The 22,104-nt window shown below is 39.4% G+C and overlaps 1 long non-coding RNA gene across 1 annotated transcript; it reads left to right on the forward strand.

Moving 5' to 3' along the window:
* Positions 1 to 5,171: 5,171 nt before the first annotated feature.
* LOC126973301 (uncharacterized) lies at positions 5,172 to 8,636 on the forward strand. The gene is made up of 3 exons (XR_007731328.1): positions 5,172 to 5,275; positions 6,501 to 6,630; positions 8,492 to 8,636. It is a non-coding gene; the product is annotated as an uncharacterized LOC126973301 (long non-coding RNA).
* The last annotated feature ends 13,468 nt before the right edge of the window (positions 8,637 to 22,104 follow it).

The following is a 22,104-nucleotide window of genomic DNA, read 5'->3' on the forward strand; positions in this document are numbered from 1 at the left end:
CTATTTTTATAGTATATAATTGTAAATATTCAAAATACCTAAAAATTAATAAAATTGTTACGACAATATTATAACGTCGGTAAATATATTATTATTTTTGGAATCGTCGTAGTGTGCTTCAAAATTGAAAGTTAAAAAAGAAACGTCCAAAATACTAGAATCAACGTTTGATTTGGTATTTTATTCAGACGGTTGCCAAAACTATTAGCTAAATAATGGCAGGTTACATTTGAATGTTATAAATACATGTTATAAATATTTAATAAAGGGACATACACAAAAAGAGGGTGATATCGTTCACTTGGTAGTAGAAAGGAATATCCAAAAAACCTTAGATCTGGATCAATATATACACCAGATCAATACACCCAGATAGTAAAAAGTGCTAAGAAAACTGGTAATTCCTACAAGGTAAACGAAATGTACTATGTAGAAAAAAGTCCAAAGATGTTGAAAAGTTAACAACAGCTTTGGACACAAATTTTTCAAAAATCTCTGATAAATAAGTCATGATATTAACATATATGAAAAATATTAAAGTAGAAATGGATGACACCCTAGATTACACCTTCTCATAAAAAACTTCCTGTGATCACGAGAATTTCAAAAAAGTTGTAGTTTTAGATAAGGTATGAAGACCTAAAAATTGCAGGATAATATTACACGTACAAAAGCTTATACAAGAAAAAGAAAAAAGGACTGCTTGGACTTTTCATAAAAACAATTCCTGAATGTCACTGACGATTCTATGAAATCCTTAGAATGTAATTTACTGTTATATTTTTTTTATTCCAAGTTGATCTCCATACAATGTAACCCTTATAACGTTTTAAGTTTAACGTTCTGTTTTTGTATGGGGTTTATCCGGGTTAGCTAGAGTATTATTATAGTATTAGTAGGTAGGTACTTCAAGAATCAGACAGAACGTAAGAGAACGCAACGTAAATTAACACCTGAATACCCACGCTGATATGGGCTATTCAGGTGTTAATTTTCTTATCACTTTTTGGAAAAGTTTAGTGGTACTATAATGTACGTTTCTATGTAAAGGTATAGGTATCCTAGAACTATATGTATCAGAGCTACGTACCACCAAAATCCTAATTTTATTGATTATTCTAGGTTAAGTTTTATAAGTATTTCTGTTTTAAAGTGGCCGAATTCGCCTTATGACTCTATATTAATACATATTGTGATTGTCTTAATCCAAAATGTGACATTGTTTTATAGATAATTGTAATATTCATGCGGAGATATTGGAAAATACAACGTTAATGATAAAAAAGATTTTTTGATTTATATTATGTATCATTACGTAATTGAGTCAGTATACGTCATAAAATTACTAAAAACGGTCTGAAGTACATCGAAGTTCTTTTATTATTTTGTAAGTATTGTTTCACGGAAGTGATGAAATCGTAACAGGTGCTTCTGTAATAAATAGAATGATAGATATTTTTCTTTGTTTTTAATTAATTTTCAACCATAAAAGTACAATAGATAAAAAGTTATAAGATGTGAAATAACAGAAAACTTCAATCAACTCCATTGAAAAGAATAGCATTGTTGAGCTGAAACAATATTCTTCCAAGGCAGCGATTTATTACTTATACAATGTGTTAGTTTAACACATAAATGTAAAATAAATTAAAATATAAAAAGCTTATTCGAAGTGGTCTTCATTGGCTGCAATACAGTCCATTAATCGTTGAGGCCAATTATCAATAGAAGCACGCACTCTTTCCATGGGTAAAATTCTTCACTGGCAAGACTATCTGGCTTAGACCGAGCTTTATGACCCGGCGCCGAGTCTTGCTGAAAGGACCATTCTTCGTTATTGAACATGGTGTAAGAGGCTTGTAAGGGGCACTACTTTTTCAAGTATACCTTCTGTCACTAACAGAGGAGGTCTCATTGTACCTATTAATAGCCCGGTACACAAACGTTTTTCTAATAATAAGACGGAATATATCCGGAATACTTCAAAAAAGTAAGAGTCGTTCCTCTTTATAAGGGTAAAGGCAAAAAGACGGATTCCAACTGCTATAGACCTATTTCAATAATACCAGCTATTGCAAAAATATTCGAAAATGGTCTCACCTCTCGAATAACAAATTATCTTAGCAGCGTGGCAGCTATCTCAGATCGGCAATATGCGTATCGCGCGGGTCATTCAACCACCATGTTGACTCGTAAAGTAGTCGAATGCATTTTAAATGCCCGCGAGAAAGGGCTAGAGGTCGTACTGCTTTTCTGTGACCTGTCTACGGCATTTGACGTAGCCGATCATTGCGTACTAGCTACTAAGTTTCAGCACTACGGTATTGATCACCGAACGTTAAAACTTATGTTAGATTTCATGAGCAATAGAGTTTAATACGTTACGGGTAGCGGGTGTGAATTAAAGTCAGACGGTCTCTATACGACTGTAGGAGTACCTCAGGGTTCCTCATTGTCTAATCTCGCCTTCTCTATTCTGCTGAACGACTTACCGAGAATCGTAGAGAACGCCGAAGTATACATGTACGCTGATGATGTGGCTACTGTGATAACTGCGCCGGGACTAGATGCTCTCGAACAAAAGCTCAACTCGGTAATAAATCAATTGGCTGAATGGTTCCGCGGAAACGGTCTGGTGTTAAATCTAACAAAGACCCAATTTATATGTTTCGATCTCTCTGGTCGGACTCGGCGGCAGCTGGTTTTAAATATCAATGATGTTCGTTTACAACAGGTTAAAGCAGCGTCCTTCCTCGGTTTTCAATTAGATCAAACTTTGTCGTGGGATCACCACATCGAAAATCTATCTGGTAGATTAGCCCGTAGCTGTTTCGCATTAAGTAGACTTTCCTCGACATTGTCAAAGAAAGCGCTACGTACCTGTTACTTTGCAACCTTTCAGTCACAGGTACAATATGGAGTTGAATTTTGGGGACGCGCCGCGGACTTTGAACGAGTTTGTCGCCTACAAAGGCGAGCCGTTCGCATACTAGCTGGTATACCGTCGGACCAATGCGTAAGACCTTTCTTCGTTTCTCCCGGACTATATACTCGTAACAAGCGTGTCAAATTGTAACACTTTTAAATATAAACTCAAAAGGTGGCTCATTGAGCGCTCGTTTTACTCATATAATGAATTTATAAATTAATAATTGAATTATTATGTTAAGTATGTATGACGTGTAATAGTATTTACGAATAAAAACTTGAACTTGAACTTAATACCAAGCGTATGGAGAGTTTTAAAAATTGCATTTGGCTCCATACCTACCTTGTGTAATGCAATCACAGCGATTCGGTTCTCTTTATCACCCCACTCCATTTTAATATCGCAAAATATTGTAAAATGTAAAAAAATGGCGCCAAAATGATAAATCTCAATAAACAATCATATAAAAATGACAGATTACAAATTCAAATGTAATATTTGATTTATTATGTATTAATTGTAACAGTATTTATGGCCAGACTTAATATATAACAGTTTACAGCTATATATTGACTCATCACGATATCTTTGGAACCATAAGGCGTATGGACTTGAAATTTGGTAGGAATATTCCTTTCACCTTAATTCCACCCGTAAGTTTTTCTACCACTCACACTATTGTAGAGAATTCGAGGAGGAAGTCAGCTTCACTGCGGAACGCATAGGGAACAAACATACAAACACTGATTTCTTATTTATTATGATAAAAATTTATTAAGAATTAAATAACGATTTTGACGGAATAATATTCGATCTTAGTGCCAAAGTGTGCGAATAGTGCGACAATAATGTGGCTGACAGTGTGTGGTCCTGGTCCAGGACACCCGGTCGTTCCCGGAGCAGGCGGGCGGCCGGCGGAAGGTGGAGCGCGCGCAGGCCGTGCTGCAGCAGCTGGCCAGCTGTCACCGGCACCGCCAGGAGCTGGCGCGCGCCGGCCCGCCGCTGCTGGGAGACCAGCTCAGGTGATGAACGGCTGGGGCTGGCTACAACCTTCTAGAATATGATGAAAGTGTAACAAACTTTTTATGTCAATTGATCTTTTTATGTCAATATGAAAATTTTGTATGTCAGTTTTCATGTCGGTTGTAGAAATTCGTAGAATGGCTCTCAAATGTTCATCTGTGAGACGAGAAGCTAATTTATTTTTTAAATATTAATTGTTATTTTTGTTTTTTTTTTTTAATTAAATTAATTAAAAAATAATAATTAACAAAACAGTTTCGAGCCGCGCGTTGCCGACCCGTCCTAGAGGGTCGCAATGTTTATTCCCAGATCATATTTTACACACAATATAATTGTGTGAAGGTGTATAGTGAGTAACAGGCGCGTCTCTCCGACAGAACAGCCATGGCCTCGTGCGCGGAGCCGGTGTTCGCGGGGGCCGGGCTCGCGGCGGGGTCGGGCGCGGGGTCGCGGGGCGGCGCCACGTACGAGCCGGTGCAGCCGCTGGCGCACGACCACGGCGTCACCGTGCCGCCGCTGCACTCGCTCGACCGACACCTGCTGCAGGTCAGCTCCGAGTACCTCCCGCCAACAGAACGGACCAGGCTCCGGCATATTGACGATGTGTGGGACACCTCCAACATACACTGTTATACAGACGACAGCACTGGTGTTGCTGTAATACACAGGCCATGCAGGTCTCTCTCGGGAAATCGTCAACCAGTGCCGGAAGTGTCTTCTATCGAGTCCTGTCTTAGGAAGGTCGTGGAATGGGGTAAATTGAACCTTGTCCAATTTAACCCCCCTAGAATACTTGAGTTTGCGCGTTTACTACTACAAAACCCTCATTTTTGGTAGCACCGCTCTTCGACAAAACTTACTTCCCTTAAAGCCTCGCCTAGTATCGGAATTCTGGGTCTTGAAATCTCAAGCGATTGCCACTTCCGCGGTCATCTGGATGGCAAAGCCAAATTAGCTTCAAAGAAGCTGAGCATCATAAATAGAGCACGGCAATACTTCAAACTCGCCCACATTCTAGCGCAGAAAGAAAGCGCATATACTTTTATAAAGGGCCGGCAATGCTTTATTGATACCTCTGATGTAAAAGAATGTGGGCGCTTTCCTGGATGCAGGAAAGGACATTGACACTCTACTTGACCAAACCTCTCTAAGAATCCTTGGCATCTTATAGTGACGTGTGACTCTCGCAGATAATGCAGCACGGCACGTCATGTGTGGTGGGGGAGGCGGAGTGGGGCGGCTCGCTGGTCCACCTCCGGCTGGAGCGGGGCTGTGCCCTGCTCTCGTGGACGCGCACCGCACACAGACCACACGCACACACAGGTACGAGCTGGACACACAGACCACACGCACACACAGGTACGACTTGGACACACAGACCACACGCACACACAGGTACGAGTTGGACAGACAGACCGCACGCACACACAGGTACGAGCTGGACACACAGACCACATGCACACACAGGTACGAGCTGGACACACAGACCGCACGCACACACAGGTACGAGCTGGACACACAGACCAGACGCACACACAGGTACGAGCTGGACACACAGACCACACGCACACACAGGTACGAGCTGGACACACAGACCGCACGCACACACAGGTACGAGCTGGACACACAGGTACGAGCTGGACACACAGACCGCACGCACACACAGGTACGAGCTGGACACACAGACCGCACGCACACACAGGTACGAGCTGGACACACAGGTACGAGCTGGACACACAGACCGCACGCACACACAGGTACGAGCTGGACACACAGACCGCACGCACACACAGGTACGAGCTGGACACACACTCTACGAGACCAAAACGAAATGTTCAAATTTTATATTCACTGTCATTTTTGTCTTTAATCAATTCAATACGTATTTCACCTTTAAACTAGGCATCCTCACGAGATTTTGACTGACTTGACAAATTCTGGCAAGAGACTGAATGGAATGAACCGGATACCGCTGTTTTATACCCTTGTCGTATGAATTGGCGCGCTGTGATTAATCGGTTGTTGTAACGTATTTCTCCCGGAAGAGATACGTAACAATCGTGAAGAGACCCAATTTATTTGTTCATTCAACAATGTAATCATGTTATTTTAATGTTTTATAACTTGTTATTGTTCCAACATATTAAAGCGGAATCCTTTTTCACATGACTAAAATATTGAATTTATTATTGTTTCCGAGTGAGTGAACGGTGTCAATTAAATGGTTCGCAAAATGTGCAAAATTTGTTATTGCGAAAATGTTATGTTATTTTAATCTAATTTAGAAATTTCAACCTGTTTGTCCTTTTTATAACAGAAGTTACAATTAATAAAGAGTTACAACATTTGGTTAGTTATAGATTTCCTCAAAATATCGCCTGATTCAATAAATTTTCAAAATGAAATGATCAATGTGTGAGCTTAAGATAAACAGATGAAAGGTATCGGTGTCGGTGCCTCCTGCCAGGTGCCAGGTGCCAGGTTATCATGTAACTTGGAATACGTAGTTGCTCAGTATTTATTATGAAATTAACAAGAAACATTCCAGGTGAAACTCCCTCGGAGAATGTGCCGCAGCCAGAGATAAATCTGTCGTACAACCCAGAAGAAGTGATCCCCCTGAAGTACTCCGGGAACCTTGCGTTTGATGGTGAGGCTGGTGTCGTTGGAGACGAGGGGTGAGTCATATTCGAGCTTCCTTCGCCGGTTCTTGTCAGGTCTCATACAAATACTTATCAATCACTAAATATAATATTTGAATTTGAATAATACTACTGGATATTTTATTCAATATGTTGATATATAGACCATATTATAAGGAGGCTAAGACTACGAAATTACTAAATAGCAATGAATGCACTCAGGTATTTCTATCAAAGACATAAATTGGTTCAAGGTTAGGTAAATATAAAGTGGCTTAATTAATTTAACAACAGGAAGCTTAAAACATAGATATAAACACATCCATTCACTTAGGTACACAAACACTAATAGTTATCACTACACTCAGAGACACACAGTTTATGATACAATATTTAAAAATAGATAGATCTTTAGATTTTAAATTGATATTTTAGTAATAGTTGATAGTTTGCCCTCTCTTTATTATATATCCCACCTTAACACCTTAGGGGGTTTGTGGTGGACGACCATCAGTGCTGCATAAGATTACAAATAGCATACGCTGAGCCAACTACCCTTTGTCTAAATATTATGTTGATTTTGTATAATTTGTAAGTTTATTTCTCTGATTTTCTCTTACACACATACAATCTGCCATTCTGACCCAGATCTATTAGAATATGTGCCAGATTATTCTAATATGTTATATAAAGCACAAAGACAACGATCCATAATATATCGCAGTGTCCGCCACTTTACCAGCAGGCTGAGTAGGCTGGAGCTTAGGGCGGCAAATTTTAAGGAGCGACAAATTTAGTTCATAATTTTTTTAATTCGATTTGCAAATTGTGAAAAACATTATACATTCAAAATACTATTTTTGAAAATTGGAGAGAAATTAAAATATTTCACAATATATAGTCGAAATATAGTCCTGTAAACAATGCTAAATAATAAATATCTCTACATAAACAATTGCTAAACGCTTTATTAATTAAAATAACAATTTCTCGTTAAATCCGATATGAGTCTATCTATGACAACGAGAAATGTGCTAACCCTGAAATAATATCGAATCGCTATTGCGTTATTCTAAAAATTATTGATCTAACACGGTACCATACTTCTCAATGATGCTAACCATACGGGAAAAGTTGATGTAACGAGGATGATGGAGCACAAATCATAAAGTTCGAAATTTATTGATAGAAAATTGATATAATTTTGTGGACTAAGATATCAAAATTTTGAGGCGGCAAAAATTTAGTAGCCTGCGGGCGGCAAATCTGTAAATCCGCCACTGATATATCGTTGGAAAGGTCTTGATGAGAGAAGCTTGAAATGACTGAGTATATTATGGTCGGGATTTAAGGTTATGCAGGTTAACAATTTCCCATAGAGTTACATTTTTGAAATGAATTTTATGAATTGAAAATGATGCTTGTTCACTACGTGCCAACAATTATTAGCAATTGAGAACAAATTGGTATGTTCACATTATAATTCACGTGCTTTTGTTTGTGTGTTAGAAGACACGCGAGGGTCCAGCGAGTCGTCACTAGTTCAAATATATATCACAATACCCGCAATATTTGTCACGTCAGCGATTCTAATAATTTTGCCATTTTTCCATACAAACGTTCTCGACTTTTTTCATTTTGGTTTTTAACCCTGAATCATAATATTGTCAAATAAGACCCATCTCATCATCATCCAATCTGTTTTGATATGTTTAGGGAGACGAAGAGAGGCACAATTGAGTGAGCCATTCAATAATTAAATTACATTAAATTCTATTCTGATCGTTAATGAAAGTCGACAAATGACTCGAAGGACCTTCAGCTAACACACAGACTCAATAACCCCAGGCTGTGTGAGCACGCGGCGCGGGTGTTGTTAATGATGCGTGACGCCCAGGTTCATCGACCTGCAGTGTGTGAAGGACGTGCGGCTGGGCGGGCTCCTGCTGGAGCCCCGCGAGCTGGCCGAGCAGCTGGCGGGGGCGCGGCGCCACGGCCTGGCCCCGAGCACCCCGCGGCCTCTCATCACGCTGGTGTACGGCGCCACGCTCAGCGACAACCGCGCCCTGCACCTGCTGATGCCGCTCTACTGCCACAGGTACCCCGCCACTACTCCCGATAGCTGTGTTGGGGATAAAGGACTACATGATGGTAGGTGCTAACCGCTGTCGAGGCGCTCTAGGCTTGATGAATCATTAGAGATTGAAATGTGGTATCATAAGAAAAGTCATTTAATTTATAGTAACCTTTATCAAATATACGTCTTTTACGTGCAGTTAGTCATAAAAATTTATCGAATGTATAGTCAAAGTCAAAGTCAAAAAATCTTTATTCACTGTAAAAACTTTATAAGTTATTTAGTGCAAGTCAGGATGAAGTACAAAAGTTACAATATCATTCAAATGAGTATAACAATATTAATTAACAAAATTTAGAACATTAATTCCAACTATCTTTATCATTCAAATAATCTTTCACATTATAATAGGCTGATTAGATGTTAATTTATTTTTTACAATACATTTAAGTTTTTATATAGGTAATATTTTAATATCATTTGGGAGTTTATTATAAAATATAACACAATCCACTTTAAAAGATTTTGCAATTTTACGGAGCCTAGTAGATGGAATGGATATAATTTTAGGACACAAAATTTATTTATAACATTGATTTCTAAACTATATTAGGGTCCAGTGAATATAATTGAGTTTATGTGAGCTCAAATTAAGGGATATGCTGCAAGACGCAATGCAGAATTCACATTTACCACAACAAAAATGTTAAAAATATTAGAAGAAGCTTGTGAACATGTGACTAAAGGAGACTGGGAAAAGAATTATGATGAGATATATAAAAGATTATGAAGGAGATCTGAAAAAATATAATATTTTAGAAAACGAACTTATAATTAATGTAGGTGATGATAGCAGTGACGACAGTGAAAATAGCAGTATGGACGAATCTAATTAAATCTGGCCTTTTGTTACACCTTTTTTTTGTCTTTTTTTGTATTCATATGTGCACATAAAGTATGTATATTCATTTTCATCTAATATATTAAGTAAACATTTATATTTTTGTTTTATTAAACCTTTTTAATCAGGTACTACTTGCAACTAAAACTAATAAATTTGATTATATTTTTGTCGAGAGTAAATTGACATTTTACATCACTATTATAACGTCAAAACGACCATCATAGCGTACCGCTAGTATATTTGCTAGTATAACTCGACTTAGCCGAGTAGTAGGTATTATAAGTTTTTGTTTGTTCCTGGAGGTAACAAAATGATTTCTAGCAAATCCACTTTTACCCACAATTAAGATAATTCGAGGTTGCTGTTCAATTGGGTTATTGAAAAAAAAATGATTTTTTTATTGTATTTTAAAACTTTATTATTAATAATATTGATATTTAATGCAAAAAACTTCAAAACAAAATTTTTTCAATTAATTATAAACAATTAAAAATTTATGAAATTTAAATATAAATCACGTGACTATAAACGCACCATGATTGGTCACCTTAGTTGTGACGTCATAATGTTATAGCTATATTTTAATAACAGTACAGCGTTTACGGCTATTACACGTGACTAGACAATAATATTGAAAACTTATTGCTAAAATACGAGTTGTTAGTTGGTTCCGATTAGCTTTGTATGATCAAGGATTTATTAAGGCAAAGTCTGATTATATTCCTGATGTTGATATATCTATGATCACCGATTTTTTAAAAAATGACGTTCGGTTTAATTCTGCTGAAGTTCGAGGTGCCAAGGCAACAAAATATTTAACAATGACAACAAAATTAAATAGATCAAAACACTGTATTTATTATTTTTCTACCAACTGCAATGAATGAAAACTAACATTATGACGTCACACGCGCTCGGGTTTGTTCGGGAGTTGTCGGCGTGTCTTCGGTACTGGATTCAAAAATTATTTTTTTATGTTGAAATAACTTCTGAATTATTGCGAAAAAAAAATAGTTTTGTTATAAAACTTATATATGATCTTTCCATTTATCACAAAAAAAAAATCAAAAACCCAATTATTCGAGCTGATACCGCGCAGACTCACAGCAGCCGACCAGAACGCATGGATCTGTTTCAAACTAGTTTTTTTATTCAACTAGGCCAATAATTACTTACGAATATCAAAGTAATAACATACAATAAGTAGTAATACTTACGTAAGTTTTTCACTTTTTTTTTAAACTTAAAACTAAAGTAAGTCACAAAGAAAACCACTAGAGTTATAGAGTACGGTGGATGCACCAGTTTAAACATACCTACTGTAAATAAATAAAAGACTAAACCCAGGTTTCCCGAACCTGGGTTCTTACATGCTTTGGTTCAATAAACCAACATTTATAACGATCTTCACAATACCGGTCCATCTGCATTTGCTCTCGGAAATCCTAGCCAACTTCTAATAGACCAGAAGCCGTCAGCTTATCAATATCCTAGTCACCTTCGGCATGGGAACTGTCGAGCATACTGAAACTCATAACAGGCGTGGCTTTTCAGAGTGTGGGCCGTAGGTCTGTATTCCGTGGTGAAGGCGCTGATGCAGCAGGCGCGGCTGGCAGACCGGAGCCTGCTGTGGCTCAAGAACAAGTACACGGCGCTCTACTACGAGGACGGCTGCTGCTGCGAGCCGCTGGTCTCCGACGCCATCCGGGTGAGAGCTGCCTGCTGCTAGCTGATGTGTTGTGCTGCTCTCGGGATCCTGGCGTGTCTCGCTCTGGCCTTCTGATCTGAATCTTTCTCTTTTTGTGATAGAAAAACACATGCGTGTTAATTTTTTTTATAGTATTATTACTGGATAAACCCTCCACCAGCCTGTCCCGGTCAGCTTCATCTCTTCCATTGCCAGCGTATGATGTTCCCAAACGTTTTCTTAGTCCGTCTAGTTGGCTCTCATTTAAATGCGGAAACTTTTCACAACCTGTAACCTTAACAACCAAAATATTACATTTATTGACGATAATTTATCACAGTGATATTCTTTATTCATTCCCATTGCCGTCACTTTCCATATGATTGTTGCACATGTTCCTCTGTATCGGTGATAGCCCGCTAGTAATCAGCAGTTATAAGTTTTCCATTACCTTTTTATTTATATTTCTATGGATGGTACCAGTCACCATTACCGTCCAAATACCCCGTATATTCCGTATCCGACTGTATCAGTAACGTACGCGGTTTAGATCTATTCGGAATCATCGTCTTCTTCACCAACTATGTATGGTTGGAGCCGATCAGTGAGGCCATGATCATGATATTGGCATTAGTGCTGGTTTAGTGTATAATAGCGACTGGCCACAGATATTCGGCGGCAGGGACTCCATCTTCAACAACTCGACTCACTCCACCCCGAGCAAGGCTGGCGAGCCCGGGTCGGAGCCAGGACGCGGCGCCAGCAGCCGCTTCCGGAAGAACCGCGCGTCGTGGGAGCTGAGGGGGTCACCGCGCAGCCACTCCTCGCACTCCTCGGGGAGGACCGACGACGACGCGGTCCACCCTTCCCCCAGGCACAGGTCACTGACCAGCTTATCACAGTCTCCACCATAATGTTTATTCATTGTCAATTTAAATTTGGGGTTTTGACTCATATAGAAATTATACAGAAAAGAAAATTCGGAGGGTTTATTACTTTCACTGTTTCACTTTCATTCCACGCTTCAAAACCTGGGGCGTTAGTAGAGAATACTACTGCTGTATCATTTGCGTAGGAAAAATTTATTTCTACTTTTAATTTTTTAAATATTAAAATTATTTTTAACTTACATCAATAACCTTACTTAGGTTAAGTTAAAAATAATGTATGACCTAAAATACTTCCTAGAGGGACGCAGTATATGATATATTATCCAAGTGCTTACTGGTAAAATGCTCCAATTTAACTTTCATTTTCCTATCGGATAGGTAATCCATAAGTAACAAAGCGGTGTTCCCCGAATTCCAGTTTTCTCTATCTTACATTTTATACGAATACAGATTCAGAGCCAAAAGATTTCTTTAGATCAAAGAGTTCTGCCAGACATTTATTTCATTCATCAAGTTGTTCAATAATAACAATGACGTTCTAGAAAGTCATTGAGTAATAAACATACTTATAGCAGTGACAGCGTCTTCTCTCGATTTCCCTTGCCTTAATCCGCATTGAGAACCTTGTCAATGTTGGTAAGATATTGAAATCAGTTTAATATTTAATAAGTTGTGTGTTATAATCAGTTTATCTAATATTTTCTGTATTCAGCTAGTATGATTATATCGGTCTCAATATATTTTTAAATTTTCATTTAAATAAACTTTTAAGGGTGCTTATGCATTTTTTTTTATATGAGAGGGAGCAAACGGGCAAGAGGGTCACGGGATGGGGAGAGGTGAGGCAACCGCCCATAGACATCCGCAACAACAGGTGTGTCAAGAAATGCGTTGCCGGCCTTTAAGGTATGCTTTTTTCATGAAGGTCCCTAAGTCGTATCTGTTCGGGAAGCCCGCTGCCGGTAGTTGATTCTACAAAGTGGCTGTGCGAGGCAAGAAATTTCGAACAAAACGCGCGGTTGTGGAATGCCAGACGTCTACGTGATGCGGATGGTACTTTGCACGTAATGTCCGGTGGTGGAATTCGGCCGCTGGAATCAACCCGAACAGCTCCTCTGAGCTCTCACCGTGATAAATGCAGAAGATGCAGAGAGAACCCACATCTCTACGCAATGCTAGAAAATCAAGCCGATCGGAGATGACTTGATCGTCGATAATTCGAGCCGCTCTTCGTTGTATGCGGTCAAATGGAAGAAGCTGGTACTGGGGAGCACCCGCCCAGAGGTGAGAACAGTACTCCATGTGAGGCCGAATTTGCGGCTTATAAAGTTGCAGGCGGTGGCTTTTAGTGAAGTACTGTCTCGCCTTACTGAGTACACCAAGCTTTTCCAAGTGACCACGGAACTGAACGTCGCTCGATATATCGACGCCAAGTATGCCAATACAGGCTGTGGCAGTTAGAGGAATGATCTCGAATCGAGGGGATACGACAAAGGGAGACTTTTTAGTGGTGAACGCACAAACTTGTGTCTTCTTGGGGTTGAATTGGACTATATTTTGTCGGCCCCATTCCGAGACTTTCCAAAGCATAGTCTCGATTTCAGACAAAAGTTTGTTCCGGTTCTCGTCGACGCTATCCCGGGACACGTTGGCACGGCCGGTGTAGGAAGCATACCCTGTGCTGTCGTCTGCATAGCAATGAATATTGCTGATTTGCAGCATATCATTGATATGCAGAAGAAACAGCGTAGGGGATAGGGACACCAGCGTTTATGGGTTTTAAGTCGGAGCATGCACCGTGGATAACAACCTTGATGCTCCGATCAGCCAAAAAGCTAGTGACCCATTTGCACGACTTCTCGGGAAGCCCATAGGATGGCAGTTTCGCTATAAGTGCTTTATGCCAAACCCGATCGAAGACCTTCGCTATGTCTAAACTCACCGCCAACGCCTCTCCCTTCGACTCAACCGCTTGCACCCATTTATGGGTGAGGTATGCAAGAAGATCACCAGCTGAGCAACCCTGACGGAAACCATACTGGCAGTCGCTGATCAGCTGGTCCCCTCTAGGTATCCCAAGAGCTGGCGGTTGATGATCGACTCCATTACTTAGGAGAACATGGAGGTAATGGCAATGGGGCGGTAGTTGGACGGATCTGAGCGTACACCTTTCTTAGGGATCGGGTGCACTTAAGCCGCCTTCCATAATTTCGGGACTACGCCTGATGAGTAGGAGAGCCGGAAAAGAGGGGTAAGGACTGGCGCCAGTTCTGGAGCACATGTCCGCAGCACTATCGGGGGAATGCCATCGGGCCCGCTCGATTTGTGAATGTCCAAGATGAGAAGCGCCTTAAGCATGGCACCATGCCGGATTTTTACCTCCGGCATATATGAATCGCACCGCGGAATATGCGGTGGTGGTGCACCTTGGTCATCCAGAATCAAGTTGGACGCATCATCCCTGTGCAGTGGCGGAATGGCGTCTGACTTCGCGTCAGCAATAACTCTTTTGAAGGACCTGGAGGCATGATTGAAGTGTTTTTTAAGTTCGCTGGAATTCACATCCTTAGATACCACCGCATTGACCCAAGCCTGATAGCACTCCTGCTTTCGGCGAAAGGCCATTTTGCAGGAGCGGTCAAACCATGGTTGGGACCTGCCACCGATAGGCACAGAGGAGGATGGAATGAAGAGTTCCATACCTTGCAGTACCACATCAGCAACAGCGTCAGCAGCGGCATCTGGATCTCCCAGCGAAAAACAGATCTGCCTCCATGGGTAGGATGCAAAAATGCACCGCATCTCGTCCCACTCTGCTGACCTATAGTGCCACACGAGGCGACAGCCTAAGAAGCGGGGCCGTGTTAGGCGCGTGATCGGCACGGTGCTCCGGATCAGGCAGTGGTCCGACGATCCCAGAGGAGGGTCAACGGAAACTAGGTTGCCGTCCGGATGTGAGGTCAACAGAAGGTCCAACAGTGAAGGTGTATGATCTTGCACATCTGGGTTTCGCGTTGACGCAATAACCAGTTGCGTCAGACCATATGCTAAGGCGAAGTCGTGAACAGATCTCCCTGCATGATCAATGGTACGTATGCCTAGCCATTCGGCGTGGTGGGCGTTAAAATCGCCAAGAAACACGATCTCTGCAGTGGGGATCTGCTCCAACACGGAATCTGTAGCCATTTGGATGTGTTCGAGGAGCCGGTCAGTCTCTGCGTTACCGCTATGGGACCTATACAGGCATGCGTAGATTCGCGGATGGTCAACGCAGTCTACACGCAGCCAGATGATGGATAGATCTTGTCCTTCAAGAAAACTCAGGCGTAGAGAACAGACATCCTCCCTGACGTAAACGCACACGCCAGCCCGTGGTATAAAGGAGTGTTCCAAATTATACCCCGGGTAGGAAAGGTAAGATGAATCAGCCAGGGAGGATATCTGTGTCTCGGTTAAAAAGAGCAGGGCCGGCTTCGCCGTCTCCAGGTGAAAGTGGAAGGCATTTAAATTTGAGCGAAGCCCCCTGATGTTGCAAAAGTCCACAGCTAGTGTGGAGGAGGGTGGTTTGAGCCTCCTGCTCTGTTTGCCCCGAGTCAGCGCAGATTTGCCCCCTCCAGAATACGCGGGGCAGCCTGGGCAACCACTGTTAGGTACAGGCCATAATTGTGGACGCCCAGAGACGGATTCTCCAGGGCTGCATAGAATTCCTGTAACCTATAAAAAGTTTAAGTGTTATTAAAAACTATACTTGAATTGCAGCTCATACTCGGCCGTGACCGCGTCCCCCCACTCATCCGTTGGGCCCCGCCACAGCAGCCTCACTGCCACCAGCCTCGCGGGCAGCTCTCCTAACAGGAGCAGGTGAGAATATTTCCCCACCAGATACTATATATTGCAGCTCATATTGGGCAAACAACGCGTCCCGACTCCTCCCTCCCCCTGATTGTCCCATCACAGCAGCCTCGCGGGCAGCTCTCCCAACAGAAGCAGGTGAGAATGTTACATATATACATACATAAAATCACATCTGTTTCCCGTAGGGGTAGGCAGAGACCACTTCTTTCCACTTGCTACGATCCTTACATACTTGTTTCGCTTCGTCCACTTATTATTCCTTTCATACATGCTCTCCGGTTTAGGGTACTCTTGCCCTGGCCTTTTTTTTGAGAATGTTTCCCCACCATATACTATATATTGCAGCTCGAACTGAGCAAACAATGCGTCCAGACTCCTCCCTCCCCCTAAATGTCCCGCCACAGCAGCCTCACTGCCACCAGCGTCGCGGGCAGCTCTCTCAACAGGAGCAGGTCAGAATGCTTCCCCACCAGATCTCCCCTCACTATCCGTCACTCGTGAGCACCCTTCTCAACAGTTTCAGGTTAGCATGGTTCATGTGTGTATAGGATCTCATAATCGGTAGTAAGAGCGTCTCCCTATCCGTTGGCCCCGGCAAATTAACTTCATTATTTTATTTATTATTTTATTTTATTTTATTTTATTTTATTTTATTTTATTTTATTTTATTAGGAAAACAAACAGTATTACATGACATAAATAGGTTACAAAAAATATACATCTATTAACCATTTACAGTTTTCGCATATAAGAGACAATAAGCGTGTTACAAATAATTAACAAAAATACAAAAAAAATATCAAAAAGTAATACAATAAAAGTATATAGATATAAATACACGAAGACAAATTGAATGGATATTATAGTATTCAGGTATTTAGCAGTCAAGAGAACACACACTCATCCAACGCCTCGTCAATGTACCTCTTAACGCGTTTGGTGACGTATTGAATATATCGAAATCTGGCAAGTCTACTGATATCTGATTTATTCCTTGTCAACACCTTATAAAATATGAATGTTGCCTGTAATCAGTACTGCAATGAGGAACGTAAATAGTACATTTTGTCCTGGTGTAGTTATTGGGCGCTTTGATACCAATTTGTGATGTTAATTTAGAAGAGTCTATCTTAGAGTGAAGTAACTTAGAGTAAAAAACAGTATCAGCTATTTGACGTCTTATTTGTAATGGAAGTATTTGAAGCCTTTTACATCTTATTATATAATCTGCATCATATGTATAACACTTATATTGTAAATATCTTAAAAAACTTGTTTGAATTTTTTCAAGTCTATTACTGTGAACTTCATATTGAGGGTTCCAAACCTGAGAACAATATTCAAGGGTGCTTCGAACATATGAACATTTTAATGAGTTTTATGCTAGAAAATTGAGAACATATCCGTTTGATGAAACCAGAAGCTTTCTTGGCCTTTATGTAAGTTTACTGTCATGTGGAACACCGAGGTCTCTAATTTCATTTACAGAATTAAGAACAACGCCCTTTATTTTATATTTGTATTCTATTATATTATACTTACGAGAAAAAGTAATGGAATGACATTTTAACGCGTTTAGGTCTAGTTTATTAAGAAGACAGTATGCCTAAAATATTTCTAGATCCGCTTGAAGAAGCTGACAATCTGAATCTCTGGTGATATTTGAGAATATTTTCATATCATCAGCATACAGTAAAAAATTGGATGTTTCAAAGCAACCGCCTACATCATTAATAAATATATTAAATAATAGAGGGCCTAGTAATGAGCCTTGTGGCACTCCAGAACATACAGTAATCAAAGAAGAGGCATAGCCTTTTATAACAACTTGTTGAGACCTATTTTCAATGTAAGAGGTGAACCAACTGAATAGATTTCCATGTATTCCAGCAAATTGAAGTTTCTGTAATAGTATGCAGTGATCAATTCGGTCAAATGCTTTACTAAAATCGGTGAAAACAGCATCTACTTGTCCACCTCCATCCATACCTGCAGTCGTGTAATCAATAAATGATAACAGATTAGTGGTGGTCGACCGATTCTGCATGAAACCATGTTGTTCAGGTATGAACCTAGATTTTAGAGAGCTGTAAATCTGAGTGTGAATAATACGTTCGAAGATTTTGGCAAATATACATAGCTTGGAGATAGGCCTGTAATATTTAATGTCATTTTTATTTCCATTTTTGTATACTGGAGTAACGAAAGCGGATTTCCAAATTTTAGGTACTATATATTCATTAATTGATCTGATAAAGAGTATTGTCAATGGTTTAACAAGGCTATTGGAACAAGAGGATATAAATAATGGGTCGATATGATCTGGTCCCGATCCTTTTGTAAGATCAACTGACTTAAGGTATTTTCTAACTGTAGAATCATCAATATATACGGTGCTGATAGTGCTGCTATAAACAGAAGGACAATGATTAACTGTATGTGAGCTTTGATGAGGCTGTGACGTGGGAATGAGGAAATTAGACTGAAAGTATTGAGAAAAGAGATTACATATTTAAACACCTGTATCAGCTACATGACCCTCTAATGTTAATGTGGATGGTAGGGAATTGGAGCCTTTTTTATTTGATTTTACGTAGGACCAAAATAGTTTAGGATTTGCAGCAATAGAAGTTTCCATAGTTTTAATGTAATTCCTATGACATTCATCTTCCAATTCCTTAGCTCTTTTCCGTAGGATAGAAAAGGAAACATAATCATCGGTATTGCCATATGTGTAATATTTATTTATATATTTAAATTTTTCTTTAAGTATTTTTTTCAGAGGTATAGTGTACCACGGTGGAAAAGATTTCGCATTCATATATTTTTTCGGTATATAGTTATTAATTAAGTTATATAAGTGATTATTGAAACAGTCCACAGCTTCATCCAAGGTCCCACAATTTAGACATACATCCCAATCGATCTCTCTAAGTGACCAATTGATATTTACATAATCACCTGATCGGTACAGATATTTAAACCTAGGACTAACCTTAAGTAAATCAGTTTCACTAGGAGTGATATAAAGAGAGACTTGTGATGAGCATCTTCCGGTACTAAGGGGTCTAGACAGGTTTTAACGGATAAGGTATTATTACTTAGAATCCAATCTAGTACTCGGTTGTTGATATTATAAGAACAATTGAACTGCCGCAAGCTTGCTTCTAGTAAAATATCAAAAAAATATATTTGCGCGTCTCCCTTAATACCCGTGGGATCGGGGTGATCATCATTATAGTACGTAGTCCATTGGATATCTTTCATATTGAAGTCCCCCGCAATAATAAAAATGTCATCAGGACAGATATCAACTACTAAGGATTGTTTATCTGTAAAATTTGATAGCTGAGAATTAAAATTGTAGCCAAGATGTTCATCACATAAATAAAGTACACAGAAATGTATTTTGGTCATACCACTCTTAGATTTTATCATCACCGTGACCCACAAGTCTTCGGCAGATGAATTCCATTCAGGCTGAACGAGAGTTGATAATTCACAGCGAACTGCAATTAAAACACCTCCTCTGTATAATTCCTTAGTAGCTGAGTAATTTCTGTCTCGTCTCCATACTGTATAGCAATCATCAAATAATTCGCTATCGCTAATACTCTCTAACAGCCAAGTTTCCGTAATAAGTACGACATCATAATTACTTAAAAGAAGGTTCCGTTTAAAAGCACTTGTTTTAGTTCGAAGCCCCCTTGTGTTCTGATAATAAATTTTTAAATTATTAATAGCCATTTGAAATTAATAATCTGAAGCACAATTATTACATCTAAGCTTAAGAAACCTACACCCTTTAAAGAACATTTTATAACATTAGTGACTACAGTTTCCAATAAAAAAATTATGATAATAAAATAAGCAATAGGGGTAAGCAAAGGTATTATTGAGCAATACACGTCTTTTAAGAAATTTACAAACGACAATTCACAGTCAATATTCAGAATACGTCTTGAAAATAGGATAAAATATTGATGAATGCAAATATTTAAGCATATAATATATCCGAGAAAATATAAAATAACAAAAATGTATTTGAATAATGCAAAGATGTAGAAGTTAATTACTATTATACAAAGTAGTTAATTGGTAATTCAAAAGTACGCACAAATTTAATTATTATAATATAAAGAACAGCACTATCTAAGTAAGATGCAAGCAATAATAGTCCCGAACTATGCAAAGCGCTCGCAAAAATGTGCCATAAAGCAACGCTGTGTACAGCGAAACGGTGTGATAAATGCGTGTTACTTGATTGACTTACTTGCCGGATCTGTATGCATTTTTCAAGTTTCTTGCAGTGAAATATAAGTGTGTACTAAATATCGTAAAGAAAAAACAAATTAATAAGTGTAATACTAAATACATAAAGTTATTATAAAGAAATACGATATTAATTATTAAATTATTTTCCCTAAATCCTTTTCTTCTTTGATAAAAAACACGGGAGATGTATCGGACTTTCGGGCCATTATCTTACAATGTCTAACCCATATATAACGAAAGTTTGTTTGTTCTTTGTAACCAAGATCCGACAGCTTGTTTGCTTATTTTTACGAGCTGAGGCGATAAGCTCTTCTTTCTTATACCGGTTATTAAACGCAATTAAGATCGGTTTCTCAGTTTTGGGTGACCGGGTCGGTAAACGTGCGATATAGTTGATTTCACTTCTTTCCAAAGGTATGTTGCACAACAGGCCAATCTTTTCCGCTATATCGTATAAATGTTCGTTTCTCTTAAGTGGTATGCCCCGTATCTCCACGTTATTCGCCCTTGCAAACTGATCACGATCATGTAGCTCCTTTGTAAGTCTAACCACCTCCTCCTTTAATGTTGGAACCTCACGAACCATACTCTCAACGTTCACTATTCTGGACTCCAAGCCCTTGATAGTTCCAGAGAAGTCACCGATCAATTGGTGTGCCAGTTCTAATGAGTCCTTTAAGTTATTAACGTCATCTCTGATGGACTTAATATCCACCGCTAAAGAGGACAACGGTGCCAGTTTAACCATAATATTGTTTAGTTGTTCTTGCATACTGTCCAGTTGAGTGGGCTTAGGCGAGCTTCCACCTTTGCAATATGTGCACCTCCATGCAGCTCGACGCTCTGGTCCAAGTTTGCGGTACCCGGTCTCCGATATACCCGCACAGCTATAATCGAAATTACGCTTGCATCCCGCACACTGTACTCCGTCATTTAAATCTTTTTTACAAGTATCACACTTCGACAAAAACTTAAAAATGTTTGTAATAAGAGTATAAATTATAAACAAAATGGTATTGAAGATGAGTTAATGATTGCATAAACAAAGTGATTAACAGAGGAATTGCGACACTAATATGGTATAAATAAGGTTCAGTTTAAGTACACTTCTTAAGACACCGTACAAATAAAATATGAATACGTGTTATTTGCAACGAGAATAATTCGTGACTGATCTCTCTTCTTCATTTACATGAAGGTTTTACAATTAAGCCAAGCGATGTGTTGCAGTCTTCGGCGCCTAGAGACGAGCGAGCGATTCTGGCAGAACCTGAAGCACCTCCGAACCGGCTCCGTGGGCTTCGAAACACAACTCGACTTCACTGACTTTGTCACGCTCTTCAGGAGTTTCAGGTACTTGGCAATTATTAAAAATGCTTCAAATAAAATAAAAATGACTTGGAAAGTTATTAACTGGGAATCTGGAAGAGCGAAAGACTGCAAGTTTGGGTATAATCTAATAATAAACAATACAAAAATCCACTCTGAGCAGGAAGTAGCTTCTGCTTTTGAGAAGTTTTTTTCTGACATTCCAGTTTCCATCTCAAGCACCCTTGTCTCCTCCACCAGTGTTGCCGAGTCACTTCTTTTGGAAAATGTTAAGGAATGTAAACAAAATTTCAAATTCAGTGTTGTTAGCCCAGCAGAAATAATTAAAACTTTCAGATCCTTAGAAATGAAAAAAACTGCTGAAATATGGGGCATATCTGTAAAAATAATAAGTTCTGTTATTGACGTCATAGCACCATATCTAGCACTAGTTTTTAATAGCTGTATTGAACATGGCGTGTTTCCTGACCTTCTGAAGTATAGTAAAATTACA

The sequence above is a fragment of the Leptidea sinapis genome, chromosome 29, assembly GCF_905404315.1.
Source record: "Leptidea sinapis chromosome 29, ilLepSina1.1, whole genome shotgun sequence".
Lineage (NCBI taxonomy): Eukaryota > Metazoa > Arthropoda > Insecta > Lepidoptera > Pieridae > Leptidea > Leptidea sinapis.